Below are 19,729 nucleotides of genomic sequence, written 5' to 3' on the forward strand. Positions count from 1 at the left end.
GTGGATCAAGAAGTGGATTCGTTCGAGAACGGTCCATATCAAAAGAAGGAATTCATGTACAAGGATGACATAGACTCACACGGAGAGCCTGTCATTGACATGACACAGCCTGATGAAGTGGTTCCCAACCATAAAACCGTACCTGAGGTACTATGTATATATATTTCTATCTATAATTTTCTCCTTCAATTTTTTTACGGGCTGAAATGTTCACACCATTTTGTTTGCCAAATAGAAAACCCCACCGAAGATGAATGGACACAAGGAAGCTTCACCTATTAAGCGTAATGATGAATGTGGCACTACACCCGAAAACCCTTGGGTCGTTGGTAATTCTACACAAGCACCTTCATCAGACATAGACATTTGTCCATCTTCTGTCAGCAAGTTAATGGCTAAGGCGAATGGAAAAATGGGTGCAACAGTCGATAAGGATGAGGAAGTTATGTCCGGTAAGCGGAAGCGGACGGTTCCCAAGAAATTTGAATCCCCCTACGCACTTGAAAAGCCCAGCAGGTGTACCAACCGTGGTCAGAAACCCTCCGGTACCCGTTCTGCTAGTAGAGGTATCGTAACTAACTTTCTTGGTTTTGTTGTATACTACGAATGCATATGATCACCATTGTTGACGTTCATATTATTTCATGCAGCTCTCTTTTCTAAAATTGATGAGCCGGAGGGTGTGGTAGATGAGTTGACGCCGGAAATAATTGATGCAGCTATTTCATTTGTCGAGTTAGCTGCTAGCACCGACAAGAATAAGGGGAAGAAAGTTTGCTACAGTGAAGGGCGTGGCATATCTCTGACTTCCAAAAGGATTCGACCGGTACTAACTCATAGATGGCTGTCGGACGATGTAAGTACTACTTGCATGTTCTGTTATTTAAATTCTCAATAATCTATGTCTCAACTTTTAACATGTAATGCCTTGATATTCTATGAAGGTTATTGATGCTTATATGGGACATCTGGAGCTGCGCGTTGGTCATGATCGCTACCTCTGTCCAGCGTGGAGGTCCAAATTCCGTGTAGATCATGCTATCGCATGAGAGGATCCATTGTCGTCAAGCTGCAACATGGATAGTCCTCTGTCCAAAGCTGGAGCAGTTAATAGAGTCATGAAAGAGTATACTATGCGTGATAAGGTACGTTATGTTTGTAATTCTTCTCTACAAGACATTTCATCTAGTATTTCGTTTGATCCATAATGGTTTTTTGCACTGTAGACGTATATCGCGTTGAATATCGAAAATGCCCACTGGATGACCGTGGTCATGCACTTGCTCAAGCAAGAATTCCAAGTTCTCGATTCACTCTATCCTCTGGACCTGACAGAAAAGACTGTGAAAGCACTGGTAATATAACCAACATTTGTACCATTGGTCTTACATGTTGTTTATGATTCTTCTAACACTATCCTCTTTATAGCGAATGGCTATAGCAAACGATATGCGCCAAGAAAATATTATTACACTAGGGAAATATCGGGACGTAAGTAAATGGCCTATAAAGGAGTATGACATGCCCCAGCAAGAGGATGGGCGAGTTAGTAGGACATCATGCACATTCAAACAACAATACACATGTTCGTATTGCCCACCGCTAATGTTTGCATATATACCAGGAACTCTTGTGGCCTTTTTGTCATAGACTGTCTAGAGCATTGGGACGGGGACCAAATGACCCGCGATTTTTCACAGGTATGCTGTTATTTACGTTTGTAGAGTAGCTACTATGGTCGTGTACAATATTCGGTTCATGTAACCTGTATGTCATTTTTTGCAGGCCAGCGTTGACGCAAGGAGAAGACGTTTCGTCGCCGAGTTGATTATGTCACCTTCGAACACGATGGAGTGTGTGAAGAACAAAATTCGCGAAATCACAAGGAAAAGGCTCGCCTGAAAAATTCATGCGGCATGCAAGAGTCAAGTTTTAGTGCTTTGGATTTAGTCCGGTCGAAGGTTTCGACGGCATGATTATCATACGGTTTCTATCATTTTTATGTAATAAACAGGGCATCTCGAATATTGTGACACATACATGTGTATGTGTCTGTTAAACAATAGGCTCGTACCAGACAATTCGGTCATACAATTCGCTCAGAGAAGACAATTTGGTCGTACCAATAAAGTTTTGGCGTCAACTATCAATTGTTCTTGCTTAATATTTTTCTCGTTCTCCAATTTTTTTAATTGTATTTATCACATTCATAGTATTCACATTCGATTTTTCTCTTCAGCTGCTCTCCGAAGTTTCATATTAAAATTTTCACATTCTCTACTTTTTTAAAACTCTATCAAACTTTAGCCTTCTGCCTTAGCTATCTGCATGTCATCATCTTGCATAATCTCCTGGTAATTCCCCCTCATCACATGATTATGAAAAGTAGTCATGTTAGCTATGTAAATATATCGCGGCAAAATGTATTACACAGATGAAAATTAGTCATGTCAGCTTGTTGACTCTATCGCGTGTTATCAGGCATCATGTTTTTCTATTTTGTTTCACAAGCCTTTCATTTTTTTATTGTACGTATAATTAACTTTTGGGAGTGACTAACGCGCGCACGAGCGTGGGAGCGCTCGATTTCCGACCGACCGAGTTGTTCCCGATTAAGTAACTGCATATAGGACACATTATTGCTAACCAAGAAAAGGAGGGCCCACCCAGCCACCCCGTTACAATCAGGGGGGCGTAATTAATTGAGGGATGGAACAATAAGTGAGCCCAGCCGGAATTTCAGGTGCGGTTGTAAATTACACGTGCATGCATGGCTGGGTTAGTTACATTATCAAAGGAATAGTGGGGCCATCATTTGAATACATGGAAACAACGACTGTGGTTGATTTTGGCAACGAGTGGTTCCCCTTTTCTCGTTTCCCTTCCAAATCCCTTTCCCCCTCTCTCCATTTGCGCCTCCAAATCTCGACGGCGAAAGCATGACAGCGAGCTGGGCGTCGGGCGGCGGCGGCTGCAGCGAGAAGAGCGGTGGCGACCGCAAGTTAGGTCGAACCCTGGGTCCTGGAAGCAGGTGGGGAGGATTCAGTGGAACAGGAGGCAGCGGCGGCGGATCGAGTGGAACAGGGGAGGGGGGTATCGTGGGCGGCGGAGGGCCGGGAGAACCGACGGCTAGGGTTTCTTCAGTGCTACACTTTGGTGGCAAAAAGGTAAGTTGTTTACCATTGTTCTTTACATCCCAGCATTGTCGCCCACAAATTATGACCTGTGGCCCTTACAAGCTCCATCTATTTGGTCATCAGGAAACTCTGGGTGGCCGTGTGTGCATAAATGCAGACAATTTTGACAGCGCATTAGTGGGTTGTGTGTTTGAGGTTAGTGTACTGAGCATGATCTTCAAACTAGTACTGCTATTGCGGTCAAGCTGCAAAAAAGTTTAGTGTTTAACGCTTGTAGTGACAAGTTCAATTTTAAATTGACTTGAATTGCTCATGATTTATTTAGGATGATGTCACTTCTAAGTATGTTGAATGGGTTGATGGGGAGTGGGATAGCAAAGCAAAGTCAGTCATTAAGTATCTTGCCATGAAGAACAAGAAACTGGAGACTAAGATTACAGAATATGAAGCTGAAATTAAAAGGAATGAGAAAGAAAAGAGGGCAATGGTTCAGATGCACAAGGAAATATTGCTCTATAGGGATAGGATTTCAGGATTTGGAGGTCTTCTGTATCTTGGCCTGCTTGCCACTATGATTGTTGTCATAGTTACCAAGTAGATTGTTCATAAAGTTATTGACATCATTGTAATTGACATGATGAAATCCTGATGAATTATTTGCTATTCAGTTTATGGACAAAGTGTAATAGACATTGCAGCAGAAATAACATGGGGCCATCATGATTGGTAGACAATGCACATTTGGCAGACACTGCACTTTTGTCATGTTCTATATTTGGTAAGTGATGCACATGGGCACATCACATAGCAACACTACTGATTTGTGCAGCAGCCCACTTCATTGTCTTGTTGCAATATAGGAGCAACATCTAGTAGCACCTACACCTTTGATTCAACACTGAAGCAAAACAACGGTACATATTCAATATTCTGAAATTTAACTGAACTTCACACTTAGGGTAAGCAGTAGAAATTCAGTTCTTTAGCCACAAATAACCCGACCAAACTGTACTGATTGCATAACTTATATAATTACCTAGAGAAAAGCACACCTAACCAACATCAAGCCCAAAATAATGCTAACCTATATGCTGAAACATATAACAGCATACCTAACTTAAGATAACCAGCACCTTCCTCCTCCTTCAGCAACTGTGCCCATCTTCACTTCTTCAGATATTTGAGGCGGCGTGAGCGGCGCACCACACACGGAGAAGCCTTCTTCTTGACCGCCGTCTTGTTCGACAGCTGCGCCACCGGATCCTGAGCCACCTGATCCTGAGCCACCTCCTCTTCTTCCAACTTCACTATGTCAGGGTGGAGGGGAAGGAGCTCGACGTCGATGGGTGTCGGTGTCAAAACCGGCGGATCTCGGGTAGGGGGTCCTGAACTGTGCATCTAGGCGGATGGTAACAGGAGACAAGGGACACGATGTTTTACCCAGGTTCGGTCCCTCTTGATGGAGGTAAAACCCTATGTCCTGCTTGATTAATATTGATGATGTGTGTTACAAGAGTGGATCTACCACGAGATCAAGGAGGCTAAACCCTAGAAGCTAGCCTATGGTATGATTGTTGTTCATCCTATGGACTAAAGCCATCCGGTTTATATAGACACCGGAGAGGGCTAGGGTTACACAGAGTCGGTTAAATGGTAGGAAATCTACATATCCGTATCGCCAAGCTTTCCTTCCACGCCAAGGAAAGTCCCATCCGGACACGGGACGAAGTCTTCAATCTTGTATCTTCATAGTCTTGGAGTCCGGCCGATGATGATAGTTCGGGTATCCGGACACCCCCTAGTCCAAAACTCCCTCAGTAGCCCCTGAACCAGGCTTCAATGACGACGAGTCCGGCGCGCATGTTGTCTTCGGCATTGCAAGGCGGGTTCTTCCTCCGAATAATTTATAGAAGATTGTGAACACCAGGATAGTGTCCGGCTCTGCAAAAATAAATTCCATGTACCACCGTAGAGAGAATAATATTACACAAGTTCAATCTGCTGACGTATTTTGTGGCGTGACGTCATGCCATTACCAAGCCTTTACTCAAATTGTTTTTATTGTTCCACCTCCGCGCGTTTAGCGAGGCGGTTTCCTTGGCACGTCTTGTCGAAGCAGAGATCGTGTTCCCGTTATCCTGGGATTCCCATCAATACGGGCGTGGGTAACCCAACCGCGCCATTGATTGTGACGCTTGGGAGATAAGCGAGTTTACCAGGCCGGTGGGGACACATGTTTCTGTCCGCCCATATAAGGGGATAAAGATCCAACCCTTTTACCTGCGCCTTCTTCCTCTTTGGCTTATCTATCTCCGTGAACTCGAGCTCCAGCGCCCAAGTCCGCACTTCTCACCTCAACCTTCTCCAACTATGTCCGGAGCGGGAGGCAAGTGGATGGCCTCCTCCGTCACGGAGGGGCAGATCCAGACGCTGCGCGACGCCGGATATTTGTCCAGTGACATCGCGCACCGGCTCCCCGACGAGGGAGAGATCATCCCCACCCCCAGGCCCCATGAGAGGGTAGTATTTCTTCCCCATTTCCTCTGCGGACTGGGCTTCCCACTTCATCCCTTTGTCCGGGGGCTCATGTTCTACTACGGCCTAGATTTCTATGATCTGGCCCCGAATTTCATCCTGAACATCTCGGCGTTTATCATCGTGTGCGAGGCCTTCCTCTGCATCCAGCCCCATTTCGGCTTGTGGCTCAAGACCTTCAGTGTCAAGCCGAAGGTTGTGAAGGGCAGCCAAGCGGAGTGCGGAGGCGCCATGGTGGGCAGGATGTCCCACGTTACGTGGCTGGAGGGCACTTTCGTGGAAACCATCAAGGGGTGGCAATCGGGTTGGTTCTACATCACCGAGCCGCGCGACCCTGATTGGGCAGCGGCCCCCGAATTTAGATCCGGCATCCCTACACGGCTCACCTCCTGGAAAGAGAGCGGCCGGATCTGGGGGGATTCGGAGGAGCTGACCGGACTCCAAGCCTGTATCCAGAAGTTGGTGGACAAGAAGCTCAAGCTTGTCAACGTAGTCCAGGTCATGCTCATCCGCCGGATTCTCCCGTGCCAACGATGGGGCTTCAACATGTGGGAGTTTGATCCGGCGTAGCACCAGACCCTGAGCGGGCTCTTCGACCCTACGTACGAAGATGTCTGGAAGTGCTATTCAAGGGCGCCGAGGCTCCCGCATCCGCTACCGAAGATCGCGGATTCCGCTCGCAGCGTCCAGCTGACGAGGTAAGTGATTTCACCACTTGTTTTTCCATAGTTTGACTCTATGAGGTATCTAAACTCCCTTTACCTTTGACGGGAATGGCTGGCGAAGGCCGAACGGACTATCTGTCCGGCCCCATTGCCAGAGGACCCAGCAGACGCCCGCCTAACGAGGCTGCTGGCTCCGGCACCACACGTGGTGCCGGAGAAGAAGGCCAAGAAGAAGGCCACGGGGACTCGGAAGAGTTCCCGTTTTCAGGTTCTATCGGATGATGAATCCGAGGCCGACTCCTCCCACCAAGGCGAGGAGGATAAGAAGAGAGCCTCTCCCCCGGCAGGGGAGGGAATAAAAGGAAGGCCTCCCCAACAAGGGAGGCCGAAGGGTCCAAGAATGGAAAAACTCTTCCGCCGGACTGCTCCGCCGGCGCCAGTGAAGACGACGAGGACTGGCCTCCAAGGACCAAGACCGTAGCGAGATCGTAAGTATCCGGACTCCCGAATAACTTCAAGGTTTTTATTTTTCATCACATAATGTCTTTCTAATGCCGCACACAACCCTGCAGTCCGCCTAAGGATGATCTTCCCGCTTCGTCGAGCGGGTCCTTAGGTGCGTCGGATATGGTTTCTCTTCCGACGGCCTCCACCCCCCATGATGCGGATGATGCCGAGGTGGGATCCTAGGAAGGGACCCACCAGGAGGAGAGGGCCCCGAAGGTGTCGCAGGACAACCTCCCGGACTTTGCACCGGACTCGACCCCGGAACCCACAGTGGCTCCGGAGTCCGACGGGCGACCCCTTCGCAAGAAGGGCAAGACCGTGACGCCGGCTGCCTCCGTCCAACCGGAGGTGCCGGATAACTTGCTGGAGGCGCTCAACGGTGCCTCCATCAAAGAGGAACACCGCACTGTTATGAGTGCGGTGATTCAGAAGGTGTAGCTCGCCAAGAGTGGGCTGACCGAAGCCTGCAGCAGCCTTCTAACAGGCTTTGAGGTAAGAATTTCAATATGTATAAAATGGTACCGCATAGACAGTAGCCCCTGATGCTCGGTTTGGTGTTCGGAAAGAAAAGCCGGACTGAGGATCTAAAAAGATATACGCAGGAGTTATATAAAAAATATGTCAATATGGGATTGCAGACTGCGCTGCTGACCTCTGCCGCACTGACTGCGGAGGTCAATACTTTGAAGGAAAACCTCGAGCGGTCCGAGAACGAGCTCGGCCATGCCAAGAAGCAGCTCGAGGACAAGGAAGGTGAGTAACACCTGAGTGAAATTGTACCTTACAGAAAATGATTTTGGTTGCAAAAAGAATGACAAGGATAACGTGGGTATTGCAGGGGCCACTAACAAGGTGGCGATCCTGAAAGAGGTGGTGGCCGCGGCCGAACGAAATGCGGCCGTAGAGCGCACCGAGCAAGAGAAATAGGAGGCGCGGGTGGCGGAGGTGCAGCAAGAGCTCCAGGATCTCGTGAAAAAACATGAGAGCTTGGAGCGTGACTCGAAGACCCGAGAGTCTGAGCTTGCAACGGCTCTTGAGAGTGCCAAAGCCGCTAAGGCCGAAGCCTACAAGGCCCTCCAGGAGATTGAGGCGGTGAAGAAAATAGCAGGGGGTAAGGCATTTTTCATGCAAAGTAAGCATGTGAGTGTTAATTACCTGTTGCTTACCCGAATTCGGAGCTCTCCAGGAGCGTTCGCAGATCTTCCTCGCAGCGTGTCCGATGCTGCCGCATTCTACCGGGCCGAGGAGGGGAGCTCGACGGAGAAGGTCTTCTGGTCTCAGTATGCTGAGGCCGGACATCCGGTGCCCCTTAGAGACCAGCTGAAGCAGCTGGTCGAGTTCCACAAGGCGGCCGAACAGACCATGAAGGGCCTCATAGTTCGGCTGTGGCCTAAGGAGGCCATGCCTGGGAGCTACTTCAGCCTGGTGCGGCGGCTGGTGGATGTGTGCCCGTGGGTTGAAGTCATCAAGCACTCCGCCTGTATTGAGGGTGCCCGTCGGGCCCTTGCCCGCGCAAAGGTGCACTGGGGCAAGATGGATGCCTAGAAGCTTGTGACGGACCCACCACCAGAGGGCAAGGAGCATCGCACGCCCGAGATGTATTATAAGAGTGTGCTGAAGGGCGCTCGCACTATTGCGGGGGAGTGCTCCAAAGATGTAATTTTTGAGTAGACTCGCATTTCGTTATCCTGTGCGCTGAAAACTTAGTTCATATGCGCTATGCAACGCTAGTTAATTTAAAATATTACCTTATGTGCGGCTGTTTATCAAATCTGAGAGATGGCAAGTCATCGGCTTCAACCCCCATGCCACGAGTGCTGGGGTGTTCGGGATAAACTTGAGCACTCTTGTTCCCATTTTTGGGTCCATCTAGGGAGGCGCTCAACACAGCGAACAAGGCAACCGGACTTATAATGCTTGAACACTCTCACTTAGCCATAGAATTCTATAATTTTAAATTTTGGCGAAGCCCCTAGTCTTCGGAAGGCCGAATTTGGGGCGCTATCCACGCCTGGGCCGGACAAGATCCGGCTCCTCGCTCTAAGAGGCATAAGTCTTTAAGGACTTGCAGAAACCTCTCGAACAGCGACCGGCTCTCGCCTCATCATGACGGTCAGTTTTAGCTTTCTCCACTGAGGCATTAACCCAGCTCAACTGGGGTGCAATCGCAGTGCTTCTCCCAGTGCTACCTTAGCCGATATAACGGAACGTAAGGTACCAAAACATGGGAGCCGGGCAAACCCAACTATTGACCCAAGACATGATTCGGAACCGATGCATATAATGCTATAAGTTCGGGGTGCCGCACTTGTGAAAGTGTTCGGACTTATCACACCATGATGCGGGAAACATAAGCCCCTGGTGTGTGTTAACCGTACCAAAGTGTACGGATGCAACATGTCGTAAATGAACATATGTATGAAAAAGAAATGCAATTATAAGCAAAAGGTGCTGCATTGTTTTATTCAATAAGTGCTGCTATGAATGTAGAACGATACAAATAGTGCGATAAGCAAGGGATGGGATTGTTAAACGTGTCCCCTTCCAGGGGTAGGCGGCGGATTGGTGTATAAAAAATGCTCGTAATGGAGACCACCTATATATTCGTTGTAGCCTTTATCCTTCCCTGGCTGTTGCATCGTGAGTTCAGCAGGTCTGCTGCCGGACAGGGCCTCTGTCGAACGGAGTCCTGTGGGTAAAAAATAAAAGGTAAAAAAAACGACAAACTTGAGAGCCCCTGGTGTGGTTGAGCCGCAGTCTGGGCTTATTGCGGTCGTGCCCCTCCTCCCATGCCCATGGTATCTTCAGAGCGTAATGGTGTACGTGAAGGACTTTCTTTGATGTTTTGAAGGGGCTGGGGTTGGGGCCGCACTGCTACGCATGCTCGGAACATGCCAGGTGGTCTTGTTGTAGGTTACTCCGGGCGCGCTTAGCTATGTCCGGCCGCTTAACGGCCGAACTCGAGAATTGCCTTAAGAGGCTGCATTGTACTTCTGCCATGAGAGCCGTTGTATGTTCCTCCGTTTGGAGAGAACGTTCAGTGTTTCCGTTGACCGTGATGACTCCTCGAGGGCCTGGCATCTTGAGCTTGAGGTATGCGTAGTGCGGCACCGCGTTGAACTTTGCGAACGCGGTACGTCCGAGCAAGGCATGATAGCCGCTGCGGAACGGGACTATGTCGAAGATTAACTCCTCGCTTCGGAAGTTATCCGGGGATCCGAAGACCACTTCCAGTGTAACTGAGCCTATACAAGTGGCTTCTACACCTGGTATGACGCCTTTAAAGGTCGTCTTGGTAGGTTTAATCCTTGAGGGGTCTATGCCCATTTTGCGCACTGTATCCTGATAGAGCAGGTTCAGGCTGCTGCCGCCGTCCATCAGGACTCTAGTGAGGTGAAATCCATCGACGATTGGGTCTAGGACCAATGCGGCGAATCCTCCATGGCGGATGCTGGTGGGGTGGTCCCTCCGGTCAAAAGTGATCGGGCAGGAGGACCATGGATTGAACTTCGGGGCAACTGGCTCCATCGCGTATACATCCCTGAGTGCACGCTTCCGCTCCCTTTTGGGTATGTGCGTTGCGTATATCATGTTCACCGTCCGCACCTGTGGGGGGAAACCCTTCTGTCCTCTATTGTTCGGCGGTCGGGTCTCTTCCTCGTCATCGCTATGCAGCCCCTTGTCATTGTTTTCGGCAATTAACTTGCCTGCCTGCTTGAATACCCAACAGTTCCTATTGGTGTGGTTAGCTGGCTTTTCGGGGCTGCCGTGTATCTGGCACAAGCGTTCGAGTATTCGGTCCAAATTGGACGGACCCGGAGCAGTTCTTTTGAATGGCTTTTTCCGCTGACCGGGTTTAGAGCCTCTGAATCCGGCGTTGACTGCCGTATCCTCACTATTGTCGCCGTTGATGCGGCGCTTGTTTTTGTTACAACGCGACCTGCCATTTCGGTCCTTGAAATCCGAACTGCCAGAATGTTTGCTGAGGTTGTTGCTGCGTGCTAGCCAGCTATCCTCGCCCGCGCAGAAGCGGGTCATGAGTGATGTGAGGGCTGCCATGGATTTCGGCTTTTCCTGTCCCAGGTGCCGGGCAAGCCACTCGTCGCGGATGTTATGCTTGAAGGCCGCTAGGGCCTCCGCATCCGGACAGTCGACGATTTGGTTTTTCTTGGTTAAGAACCGTGTCCAGAATTGTCTGGCCGATTCGTCTGGCTGCTGAATTATGTGGCTTAGGTCATCAGCGTCTGGTGGTCGCACATACGTGCCTTGGAAGTTATCGAGGAATGCGGCTTCCAGGTCTTCCCAACTCCCAATTGACTCTGCTGGCAAGCTTTTAAGCCAATGCCGGGCTGGTCCTTTAAGCTCGAGGGGGAGATATTTGATGGCGTGAAGATCGTCACCGCGGGCCATGTGGATGTGAAGAAGATAGTCTTCGATCCAAACCGCAGGGTCTGTTGTGCCATCATAAGATTCGATATTAACGGGTTTAAACCCTTCGGGGATTTGATGATCCATTACTTCATCTGTGAAGCATAGTGGGTGTGCGGCGCCTCTGTACTGGGCGATATCACGACGGAGCTCAAAAGAGCTTTGTCTGTTTTGTTCGGCCCGGCCGGACATACTGTGTCCGGCGCGACGGTTGTCGTCACGTACCATGGGGCGCCCACGCGATCCATAGATCGATCTTGATTGTCTTGCCTTATCCTCCAATATATCTCGCAAGTCCGAAGCGTTCCCCTGTGGCCTTCTGCTTCTCGAGCGATGCCGGGGTACGGGTCTAGTGAAGGGCCGAGAGGCCTCTCTGTCGCGACCACGGGGTGGTCGGTCAGCCATATTGTCTCCTGGTGATGCGGGTTCATACGCTTCCTCCTCTAATCGGGGGAGCAACTTGCGTTTAGGTTAGCTTTTGGAGGGGCGTTCGAGCTCATGCTCTTCGGCTGCGAGGACTTCAGTCCATCTGTCGGCTAGCAGATCTTGATCAGCTCTAAGCTGTTGCTACTTTTTCTTGAGGCTGTTCGTCATGGCCATAAGCCTGCGTTTAAAACGCTCCTGTTCGACGGGATCCTTAGGCACGACGAATTCATCGTCGTCGAGGCTTGCCTCGTCTCCGGAGGGAGGCATATAATCCTCTACCTCTTCTTCTGCCGCTCTCTCATGAGGGCTGGCGTCTCCGTCCTCCTGCGCTGCATCTTGCTGGAGTGGGTTATCTTCGGCACTGTCCGGTGTATTATTATCTCCGGTGCTGGAGTCTTCATTCTTGCTGTGGCAGGATTTAGAGCGGCGCCGCTGACGCCGGCGCTTGGGCTGTTTCTTGGAGGGGTCATCCTCCTCTGTTCCTTCGCCATTCCCATCCTTTGGGATATCCACCATGTATATGTCATATGATGAGGTGGCTTTCCAGTGCCCGGTTGGCGCTGGCTCTTGTTCGTCTCCGGCATCGTCATCCATACCATCGATGTCCTCGGAGTCGTAGTCTAGCATGTCGGTTAGATCGTCGACAGTGGCTACCAAGTGGGTGGTGGGTGGCCTTTGAATTTCTTCGTCGTCCGCATCCCCACCATCCTGACCGCAGTCCGGCCAGGGCTCTCCTGATAACGAGAGACACTTTAGCGAACTCAAGATGTCGCCGAAAGGTGAGTGTTGAAAGATGTCCGTTGTTGTGAACTCCATGATCGACGCCCAATCAGATTCGATCGGAGGGGGCGCGGGAGGCTCGGAGTCCGGCGAGGAGTCCGGCACCTCGGAGTCACGAGCTTTATGAGGGACAAGATCAGTGTTCGGCTCTATCACCGTAGAGGTTGCAGCCCCCGAGGCGGTGTCTAGCCATCCGTCCCCGATCTGTGCAGCCAGCTCCGAATTGAAGATCGGAGCGGGTTCGAGTGCGGCCTCCAGGGCACTGTCCGGCTGCAGAGCTAAATTATGCTCGCCGTGACAGTGTGGCACGCTCGGCTGTGGCTCGACTCCATCGAGGATCAAGTCCCCGCGGATGTCATCCGTGAAGTTCAAACTTCCAAATCTGACCTGACGGCCAAGGGCGTAGCTTTCGATCTGCTCCAGATGGCCAAGCGAATTGGCCCGCAGTGCAAAGCCGCCTAATACGAAGATCTGTCCGGGGAGAAAGGTCTTACCCTGGACTACGTCGTTGATGATGGTCGAAGAAGCCATCGACCCTATCGGTGACGACACAGAGGAACTCTCAATGAAAGCACCAATGTCGGTGTCAAAACCGGCGGATCTCGGGTAGGGGGTCCCGAACTGTGCCTCTAGGCGGATGGTAACAGGAGACAAGGGACACGATGTTTTACCCAGGTTCGGGCCCTCTTGATGGAGGTAAAACCCTATGTCCTGCTTCATTAATATTGATGATGTGTGTTACAAGAGTGGATCTACCACGAGATCAAGGAGGCTAAACCCTAGAAGCTAGCCTATGGTATGATTGTTGTTCGTCCTATGGACTAAAGCCATCCGGTTTATATAGACACCGGAGAGGGCTAGGGTTACACAGAGTCGGTTACAATGGTAGGAAATCTACATATCCGTATTGCCAAGCTTGCCTTCCACGCCAAGGAAAGTCCCATCCGGACACGGGACGAAGTCTTCGATCTTGTATATTCATAGTCTTGGAGTCCGGCCGATGATGATAGTTCGGCTATCCGGACACCCCCTAGTCTGGAACTCCCTCAATGGGCATTGTCTTGCCACCCTCGACGGCGACCGGCTCTACCATCTGCACGACATCCTCCTCGCCCTCCTCATGGTCATCAGGGATGAGCAGTACCTTGTCCACGTCGTCATCCAAGATGTCAGAGCCCAACGGCAGGACTGGCTTCGGCACGTGGCGGACCTGGTAGTCCGGGCTCATGGGCGCAGGGAGAGCGAGCTCGACGTCGACGCGCTCCGCCCTCGATGCAACGCGTGCTGGATCTGGTCGCAGCGTCATGGTGGTGGAGTGGTACATCCACCACCTTGCACGCTGAACAGGGGAGTCGCTCAGCGTGGCCTTTCGCATTGCCCAGACGAGGAGGAGGGCCGGCAGGACGCCGCAGCCATAGGGGAAGGCGCGCTTCTTCTCGGTGTCGGTGAGGACTTTGACGAGGCCACGCGTGTGGTTGACCAACATCTCTGTGCTGGGGAACGAGCCGCACACCTCCGCCAACTGGGCGCGCCACCCCTCGTCGTTGCCGGCGAGCTCCATCATCGCTCTCTGTCAGCCGAGGCTTTTTTCCATGGAGGTGGCTGCAGCGGTCGCCGGCGAGGGTTTTCTCGATCTACTGTAGGTGGGGATAAGGGGAGTTCGAACCGGCGCGTGAGGTAGGTGGGTGAATGTGTGGTGGGGAGTGGTAAGTTACTTATTTTATGGCAGTTAGGACGTGGGGAGGGGAAATGTACTATATTCCTTCTACCATGTATAACTAATTTATTTAGGTCGGATTTTGTTGTTTATTTAGAGATGTAAAAATTTGACACTCCCACTAAACAAAGTGTTGATCGAGTTGCTACAACTAGATGATGCCCCACGCGTTCCTGCGGGAACCGTGTTAAAACCATGCATAAATTAGTGCTTAAAACCAATGAAAACAAATGTAAGAGTTTTACATATTTAAAATGATAAAACATAAAAGAAGTGTGTGTGGCAAAATGATGTATAAAAGAGAAAAAAAACTCCCCACAAAAAGAAGACTTGATTGATGAAGTGGCGTTGTTTGAGTTGATAGGTTAATGCAAAAAATGCATGCATGCATTGGGAAAAGAAGACATGCATGACCAATGAGGTGGCATAATTTACATTAATGCAAAAAGTAACTTATGAGCACATGCATGATTCCTTGATACCACACAATTTTGATCGGAAGGCTGTAAATAATTGTGGTGATGTGGAAGCACGCATGTGTAGACAAATCTAGTAGTGGGGGCTAGCTATTTAGCTATAGAAGATATATAGGATCCAAACACGATGTTAAACGTCGAACTAAATTTGATGCCATAATGTGAAAAGGATATACTGTCATGTTCACTCGATTCATCCGTAAAAAATTGAAGCAAGTGTTCTACTCTTCTTACTTCTCCACTGTTCTGCACATCATAGAAGACAAGATAAGTTAATGAAAGATAATTTTTTCAATAATCCACAATGCATACAGACACTTACTTCTGATTTAGTTTGCATTTCTTGCTACGTTTAGTGTGTCCTAGCAATTTGCAAGCGCCGCACCGGGTTTTCAACTCATCAAAAGAGAGTGGTCTACCATTTTTCGAGACAAGGCGGTTCTCATCTACCTTTGTTGCACCTTTGCTTGACACTTTCATCGGATCTTTAACTGCGACCATGTTGCCTTCACCATCGTCTACATATTCAACTGCACACTTACTGAAGTCATTTGTATTCTTGTTCAAATTTCCCTATAGCAGATCATACTCATGACTCTTAGCTATCACAGCCTTCAAACTATCATGTAACTGATCCCACAAAGCTGGGTGTTTGCATGCCGCATGCATAGCTTCTGACGCTAACACACTGACCTGGCTATATTTCATTCTTTCCTCTGGCCCAGTCCAACCATATCCCAACAGATCGCTTGTGCGCCTCGCGGGCAGTCCCAACCTTGCTTGTTTCGTGAACCGAACAAGAACTAAACACTTTGGTATTTCATATATGTTCAAGTACTTCAGTACGTGGAATATGTGTTTGCAAGGTAGACCCTTTCGAATCAGTCTTCTGCAGCTACATCGTATAGGTTCTGCGGAATTTACTGGTGTATACTCCACCCAAAAACGGCTATTCCGGTTATTCTTTCAGGCCACGATGTACTGCTGTGATCTGTCTCCCAGCTTAATTTCGACAATCTCCATGCCATTAATTATTCTAAGATCATCTTGCAACATATAGAAGTTTGCTAGAGTGAAGACGTGAGAAGAAGCTATCTCAAGTTCCCTCGAGCTAGTAACTGGCACCGGTAAACTCTGTGAGGCCGTGCAGTCATCTCGCGCCTCATTTTCATGGATACGTACAACAGCGTTCTCATAATGAAAAATCATATCCACCAGGGTCATTTCACCGTCTAGGTGGAGGTGAAGGCATGAGTTTAGGCTTTCACTCCATTGGTTGCTTTTCATGCCAAGCCAAAACCCCTCTGTCAGATAAGCCACGGCCCACAGTCTCCTCTTCTTATACATCCATCTCAACCATGTTACGATTTTTTCCGACTGCCATCTTTTTGTAAACGCGTTCCATCTCTCCTCAAACGTGGTCGTGGACATGTTGTAGTACAGAAGAGTTTGGAACTCCTTCAAGAACTTGGGACTGACGTGAATCTTCATATTTTTTTTCTATATGCCACGTACATATACGGTGCCACACGTCTGGCAAGACTTCGTGAATTTCCTTGATCATCGCAGCATCGGCGTCTGTGATTACACTCTTCGGCATCTTTTGACACATGGACCTCAAAAAAGTCTGCAGCAGCCAGACGTATGTCTGTTCGGTCTCGTCCGAAACTATGGCACAACCAAAAACAGTGGTCTTCCGGTGATTTTTAAGACCAACAAAAGGTATGAATGGCATACCATAGCGGTTCATCTTGTACGTGATGTAAAATACAAGCACGACGCCAAAGTCCTCATAGTCATGACGAGACTGGGAGTCACACCAGAACATCCTATTCAAGTGTCCTTCCTTAGCTAGCATGTACTCGAAAAAGAAGCTAGGATCGCTCTGTTTCCTACTGGCCATGATGCATATGGCTGTGGCAGCATCACCTTTTGAAAGCAGCTTCCTCTTCTCCCTGGCACAAAGGTTGTATATTTCACGCAAGGTAAAACCAACACCGCCATACCATACATGTTTGCTGATGAGGGAATCCATCATGTCATGAATTCTAATCCCTGCAGCTCCCATGGACATTATCTCATGCTTCTGGAACTCTTTGATTTTTCTATGGGACCAAAGAAAAGGTACCTCGTCCGGTCCTGCCAACATATGGCTATGCTTGTCCTTAAAACTTGAAACATACCAAACCCCACGCTTTTGGTCAAGCTTGACAGTCAGGTGTGCTTCGCAAAAGCAGCGTGTCTCGGCTCTGAGCGGACGGTTGTGCCCTTCCTCAGTTACCAACTTGCTGTCACGTTTCCCTTGTCTGGAACAAACAAACTTCCTATAACGCATAAGATGTGCCTCGGTTTTGGTATACCTGACCTTATTCTTTCTAATGCTGAAACCATTAACACTAGCATAGTTGTTGTAGAAATCATACGCAGCATCGTGAGTCATAAAAGTCATGTCCATTATCTGCATGAACATACCCCTCTTATCATCTGCACTGGCAGTATCTTGGACATTCATTACCCCACCATCTTCTGTCACCTACACAATTAAAACATAGCCATCAAAACTATTTTGTATGGTTTAACATTACTTTCATAGAACATTGATTACACAAATACCTCACTCATGATGACCGATGACTGTGAATCCCCAAAATCAGGTGCATCTGACGATTCATTGTTAAGGCATGTCACCGCGTCAGATTCACCGTAATAGTCGTACGCATTATGGCGTTCAGAAATGAACTGAAAAATACAACACAAATACATAATTACTTATCATATAATATTCCAGAATGAATTCAATTTGCATGCCAATAAATTTTTTCACATACGTACCTGACTAATGTAATCTTCATTTGAGAGCTCCGAATTGTTTTCGTGACCATCATCATGCTCATCCGTCTACAAATTTTCAACACAAAAATATAATGTTGTCGGATGGCACCAAAAAATTACAACATGATAATGCCACTCACATTAAAATCTTCCCATTCGTTCCCATTCTCTGACTGATCTCCAAGATCTGAATTTTCATCATCTCACCAATCTTCTCTCCAGTCTTTCCTCAGTTCTCCAAACTCCATGTCTACCATCATATCAGTTAACTCCTCGTCTGCCATTTCCTACAACAAATGATGAAAACATTATCAATGATGAAATATCAACACATAGCACACGATCACGGATGTTATGTAAACAACCCCAACCGAGGTCGTTCAGATCTGCCAAACCAAGTCAGGAAGATGGCCACGGCACCCGTCGTGATCACTTTCAATCGCGAGGAGCAGAACTACAAAACCTAGATAGATCTGTGATTACCTCTGCCACCGGATACCTAGGTTAGCCACCACATCAAATAACGATGGTCCTGGTAGACACAGCCGACGGCAACCGATGCTACGTGAACCCTACACTAAAGAAACCCAGATCACGAGGAGCAGCACTACCCGAACAAGATCCACGATCGCATGCGCCGGCGGGTAGGTAGGTTACCTGCCCCTTTATTTTGACCACTATCTCTGATGGTGGCAGTTCGTTCGATGTTGCCGCAAGTGAGACTAGAGGGGTGCGGGGGATGCGGGATGCGGTACCTGTGAGCGCTGGAGATTCACGACGTTGCCGTGCCCGCTGTCCGACGAGATCGCCGTCGACGAGAAAGCCGCGTGCCGCTGGAGATCTACCGCGTGAAGTATGGAGCTGTGTGAATGCTCGCAAGATTGATTGATTGGATCTGGTAGGTCCTACGTGGTCGTGGGGTCGTGTTTTTTTTGGACCAGGATACTTTACGTATACGGTCTGGGCTATACGGGGCTTGGCAGGGCTAGACAGGGCTTGGATCTGGGCTACGGCGGGCCAGGAAAAAAATAAACTCGCAGGGACAAAAATACCCCTCCGAAATTAGGTTAGGGGTGAGCACCGGAGCAGGGCTCAAACCCCATGCTGCCAAGCAATGACCATCCAAGAAGGAGAAGAAGAAGCCAGTGGGACGCTTTGGGAGTTCGAGCGTTCGTTCATGTCCGACCAAGACGACAAGACGTTGCCCCCCGGAGTAGTGGACGACGACAGCGTGGATCCAGGCGGGTTTTTCACCGACATGCTTCCAGAATTAGGACTGACGCTCTAGGGAAATACTAAGGCGGCCGAGCATGGCAGCGACTGTACATTGGAGGAGTCCTTAGCCGGCGAACATGGCGACGTCCACCAAGGCGTCGAGACGGTGGAGGAGGATGACGGCAGCTTCCAATGCACATGGGAGGAGATGTTGGGCGACGACATGGAAGGGGCATGCCCTGCCCCGGCGACGGCGTCGTTGCAAGTGAGGACCGAGTGTGCGTGTGTGTGACCGAAAGTGCGAAATTTGCATCCGAGTGCGCGTGTATGTCTTGTTTTTTTAGGGGAAAACTGCCACTTTATTAAAGAATTAAAACAAGTCTGGGATCTCCGTAGAGACCACCGAAATCACAAACTCCAGGGGAACCATAAGCCAAACCTTACAAAGTTCATCTCCTAATCCTACTTTTGCTAACTTATGCGCGGCAGCATTCGCAGCACGACCCACCCATGAGATTTTCACGTCATCGAAAAACCTGAACATGTCTTTAATATCTTGCACTCTTGGCGCCAAAGCAACCAAGCTTTTCTCCTTCTCCTGAAGCAGCAATGCCACCATTTGGTTATCAGTCTCCAGGTGGAGTTTCCTGATGTTGATCTCGGCCGCTAACTGGACAGCGCGTCTGCATGCAAGCACCTCCATGCTTTTAGGATCAGATTCATGATGATAAACGTGACATGCTGCCGCTCGGAAGTCCCCTTCGTGGCCACGAAGGATGACTCCCACTCCTCCTTTGTTGCCAAACTTGGAGATCGCACCATCAGCGTTAGCTTTGATCCACCCTTGGCCCGGCAGCGTCCACTTGGCAGCTTCTTTGGTGGTTTTTGGTTGGGTCTCCTTCCTATGGACAGCATACCATTCGGCCATATATGCGCAAACAGAGTTCAGTATTTCACGTGGTGGTGCAATCCTATTACCGTCCCTTGCCTCGTTCCTTGCCAGCCACAAGC

At 49.2% G+C, this 19,729-nt stretch overlaps 1 pseudogene; it reads left to right on the plus strand.

Moving 5' to 3' along the window:
- Positions 1-19,010, plus strand: part of LOC119345925 — a 97,208-nt pseudogene extending 78,198 nt beyond the window's left edge.
- Positions 19,011-19,729: the final 719 nt, after the last annotated feature.

This window comes from Triticum dicoccoides, unplaced genomic scaffold, assembly GCF_002162155.2.
Source record: "Triticum dicoccoides isolate Atlit2015 ecotype Zavitan unplaced genomic scaffold, WEW_v2.0 scaffold3428, whole genome shotgun sequence".
NCBI lineage: Eukaryota > Viridiplantae > Streptophyta > Magnoliopsida > Poales > Poaceae > Triticum > Triticum dicoccoides.